The 4,630-nt window shown below is 44.9% G+C and overlaps 1 long non-coding RNA gene across 1 annotated transcript in view; it reads right to left on the bottom strand.

Moving 5' to 3' along the window:
- Positions 1 to 6: 6 nt before the first annotated feature.
- The window catches only part of LOC106888061, a 6,545-nt gene continuing 1,921 nt past the window's right edge, over positions 7 to 4,630 (bottom strand). The window contains exon 3 of the long non-coding RNA XR_001412028.1: positions 7 to 450. This is a non-coding gene — a long non-coding RNA (uncharacterized LOC106888061). The remainder of the gene's footprint in view (positions 451 to 4,630) is intronic.

Genomic DNA, 4,630 nt, shown 5'->3' with positions numbered 1-4,630 from the left:
TGCGCCAGCCTTTTCTTCTCTCCTCCATGCAACACCTTGGGATGTGAGAAAGTGATGGCAGCTCTCTTCCCTCGGAGCTCGAAGTAATTGTAGAAGGGCTGATGAATTTCTTGAAGAAACACTTGCCACACACTGAGGAAACCATCTCCTAGCAGGATTTTACAAACCAAAGTAAACAAAGCACCCCAGGGGCGATTTCCTCCTTTTGCGCAGCTTACTTCTCAATTTACCTCAGAAGGGATCACAAACACACACAAGAATTACAGCAGAAATCATACTTGGTCTGGGAAAGACATTCCGGATGAAAAGAAGCAGAGAAATTGAAAGTGTTCAAAGGAAGGGACGGTCATTAAAATACCTGCCAGGCGCGCTGCCGTTCCCCAAACCAACCTTTCCTTCTTCCCCGTGAACTCAGAAATCTCTTCAGCATCTCTTTAAACACACATAGCCCTTAAAAAAAAAAAAAAGGAGGAAAAAAAGAAAGGAAAATAAAAGAACCCCCTCCACACACCTCAGGTCCCTCTTACCAACGCCTTTAAAACAACCTCATCCTTTCGACAGGGGGAGAATAAAGTTACTCTGCTAATTTCACTATTTGCTCGATCGAAGAGAGTTTAGTGTGTAAATGGATTTGTTTATTCCTGAGTTTTTCCGTCCCTCAGCTGGGCATTCGGAGAAAATGAGAGAGGTGTCTGAGACCACACTAATGAAAAAAAAAAAGAGAAAAATCAGCGTTTAGGGTTAAAGGGAATAATCAGCCCAGCTCAGACCCTGATAAAATGGGGGCGGGGGGCAGCAAATGCCCAATACTGCTTCCAATTTGCGTTTTTCCTTTGGGCTCCAAACCGTTAAGAAAGGATCACACACATATTTATTGCTCCTTTTGTCTCCTTCTTTCTAGCAGGATTCAACCCCCCGCGCGTGTGTGCGCGGTTCGGGGGGCTGTTGCTCTCTTTGGGAGAGTTTCGGCATTCCCAGGTGTGCTTTGCCTCGTCCCTGGCTCCCTGTACAGTTTCTCAGTTCTCCTGAAGGGTTTAATCTAGGTGTGAGGGTAGAAAAGTATTTAAATTCTACTGGGGAAATGAGGGGGGACGCGAGGGGGGGGGAGGAATTCCCTCTTACGGCAAGTTAGAAATAGCCCAAGCTTTCCAAAGGGATGTTTAAATTGGACTTAATGGAGCAATATCTCGACTCTTTTTTTTTTTTTTTCCCACTTTTTTTTTTTTTTTTTTTTTTTAAGCTGCGAGTCCTGAATCCTTTCATTAAACTGACATAGATTTCCAGAGATGGGGAAAAGGAGGGGGTATCTGGGGTGGACATTTTATGTAAATGAGTAAATCCGAAATGTATTACAAATCCACTGTAATAAAACTGACAGTTTTGACAGTATTGACAACATAAATATATGTTGGAACACAGCACTTTCAGACACTTAACCGATGAAGCAATAAAAAGATTCGACTACAATATTTCAAATAATCGACATTGATGTTTTGATACATCATTTTTATACCTCGAATCGATCTATCACTCTGTGACCGGTCAATTTTAAGTAAAAATCTGCTGCAATTATTTACGCTATTGCCAATGACGACCTAATAACTGTTTTCAATTAATTACAGCAAAACTAAGCATTATGAGGACTAACCGGCCGTATATTCCATTGTACGGTCCCTTGCATTTCTTGTATGGAGAGCAAACACATATATGTATATTGCATTCTCTTTGTGGGATCAAAAGAAAGACGTACAAAGGCGATCAAAATCTTTTAGGTAAAAAAAAAAAAAAATACCTCTCTTTGGGGAACATACCGGGGGCTCTCATCGCATACTTCTAGGAAACACGCTATAATATTTTGTCAGTTCTTTCTCTATGCAATACCAAACCGGACTCCTAAGATTCTAAGATATATTTCTTTTTTTTTTCCCCCTTTTCTCTTTGGGCTGCGCGCTGAATCCCACTTCAAACAATGGGCCGAGCAGCTCTTGCAAAAAGAAAAAAAAAAAAAAAAACAAAAAAAAAGAAAAGGGAGGGGGGGGGGGGTGGAGGGAAGGGAGATTCGTGCTTGGAGTGATCGCCTGTGTGTTGCGAGAGTCTCCATATCATTTCAAAAGAGGTAGGAGGATATTGTTCTCTCCGGACCGAGAACTCCAGTGTAAAAATGAGAGCGCTCCTCTTCTGGAGTTTTATAGGCAGCTGGAGAACAAAAGTGAATATTTTGAGTGAGCGAGACCAGAGGAGCTCCGAGGAGAGTTTAGAGCCTTCTCGGATGCTCTGATATTGCACTAAAGCGATTGAGTTTGCCCTAACTGTCCTTTTTTTGTTACGGTGTCACGTTGGAAAGATGGATTTTGTTAACGCTCCGGGCTTCCTTGAACAAATGCAAACTAGATTTTTAACTAACCCTGGTTCGGCGCGAGTGGGGAAACCCCGCGACAGGTATTTTTCTCCTCCTGGTTTTTACGGTGTAAACCGGCACCTGGGCTGTTTAGGGGCTTCGCTTTGACAACCCCCCCCCAAGACTAAAATATTAAGTAAATTTTGAAAAATTAATGAATTAATTAAAAAGAAAAAAAGTCAAAAAGCTCAGCGCTCGTCCGACATCAAGCCCCCAAAGCCCCCCGTGGGAGGAGGCGGCGTGGAGTCGGGGCTCCGTGTCCCGCACCGGGGGCTCCGCGCCGCTCCGCGCAGACCCACGCAGGGCCCGGAGCGGCAGTCCGGGCCCTGCGTGGGTCTGCGCGGAGCGGCGCGGAGCCCCCGGTGCGGGACACGGAGCCCCGACTCCACGCCGCCTCCTCCCACGGGGGGCTTTGGGGGCTTGATGTCGGACGAGCGCTGAGCTTTTTGACTTTTTTTCTTTTTAATTAATTCATTAATTTTTCAAAATTTACTTAATATTTTAGTCTTGGGGGGGGGTTGTCAAAGCGAAGCCCCTAAACAGCCCAGGTGCCGGTTTACACCGTAAAAACCAGGAGGAGAAAAATACCTGTCGCGGGGTTTCCCCACTCGCGCCGAACCAGGGTTAGTTAAAAATCTAGTTTGCATTTGTTCAAGGAAGCCCGGAGCGTTAACAAAATCCATCTTTCCAACGTGACACCGTAACAAAAAAAGGGTGGGTGAGTGGGTGGGAGGGGGTCAGGGTGAGGAGCTAAATGAACCCAGTGATCTGCAGAAACTAAAATGTGCATGATTTCACAGGGGCACCCGAGATGGGACCTCGAAAGTCCTGCAGCTGCGGGAAGTCGGAGGCGAATCAAAGTGGGCTGAGACGAATAAAGAGTGACTGAAGTTGTAAGAACCAACCGTAAAGCCAAAGGAAAGTGTGGTAAAGAGCGATTTTAGGGGTGGGAGTTTGAACTGTGGTATAATCCGGATTATAAAAAGGAAAAGGGACTATTTACACCCCGCACTTCACCTTGCGAGCAAAAGAAAAAGAAAAAATCCCGTGGATTTTTACTGCGGGGTCATGGTGATGTAATCCCGCAGCCACATTTTACCAGGCGGATTGCTTTCTTCATTAAATATGACACATTTCCTAGAATGATAGTTCAGGATTAAATGCCAGTTCAGATACTCAAAAATTTTCATGCCGTCCCGCGGTATCCTTAGCCCGTCCATGGGAAGTTTTGCCTCCAGATGTAGCCTATCTGTTTCCGAACACAATGGCATCATCCAAAAATACTTGAACTCAAAGCACAAACAAACAAACATTGAATAAAGTTACAAACAAGATTAAGCTTCGAGTTATTTGTCCCTGTAGCGAGGCGTCAATTGTTCTAACAGATGTAGGGACGCTAAGAGGATTTAAACCACGCGAATTTAATAAACCAGATTAGCAATAGGTGCTTTCCACAAATGCTAGGAACCGTAAAGTAAATCTAGCCTAAATTAACCATCAAACCGGAGCATCACCTACAAGGAGTGCAGAAAATTTCCGAAGGGGTCCAATAGGATTTCGTGCAAACCCGGCTTGGTTCCCCCCCAACCCCCTAAAGAAAAAAAAAAACTTTCTATTTGCATTAAATCTTGCGCTAGGCACACACGCGCGTACAAAACACTGGTTTAAGATCCCCGGTGGAATATATTCTTGAAATCTGAAATATTACCTGTTGTGCCATCCGCTTTTGCAGGCTGTGGAAAAAGAGAGAGAGAGAGAGCGAGCGAGCGAGTGAGGCATGTCTCAGAGCCAGCAAAGGACTGAGATGCCACACTTCGGAAAGGCTGATTGAAAACAGACTCTTCTTAAGTTTTAGAGGATTTTCTCTCTCACTCCCTCCGAGGGCTAAGAAGCCGATTTGGGAGTTTGAAGGGAATAGGTTTCAGCGTCCATATTTGTTCTGGTGCACTTGTAAAATGCGATTTGGAGAGGATCTTTAGCCCTCTGATTGTCTTTGCATTGTTTTTCTTGAAACGGATCTTTTGCCCTTAATGAATCCCCCCGCAGCTGGACAGCTCCTGCGCGGACACTGAGCGCGCTCACCCCACACTGACCCCAATTTGACACCACAAGATGAAATTTTACCGCCTGTTAAAACCATTTCCAGCCTCGGCAAAAGGAGCTGGCTGTTGACTGAGATGCACTTCCACACCGGACACCTCATTTCTCTTTGGACTTTTGAGCCGATCTTAA

This window comes from Calidris pugnax, unplaced genomic scaffold (genome assembly GCF_001431845.1).
Source record: "Calidris pugnax isolate Ruff unplaced genomic scaffold, ASM143184v1 scaffold56, whole genome shotgun sequence".
NCBI lineage: Eukaryota > Metazoa > Chordata > Aves > Charadriiformes > Scolopacidae > Calidris > Calidris pugnax.
Note: the sequence above shows the minus strand (reverse complement) of the source record. Positions and strands in the feature narration are given on the sequence as shown.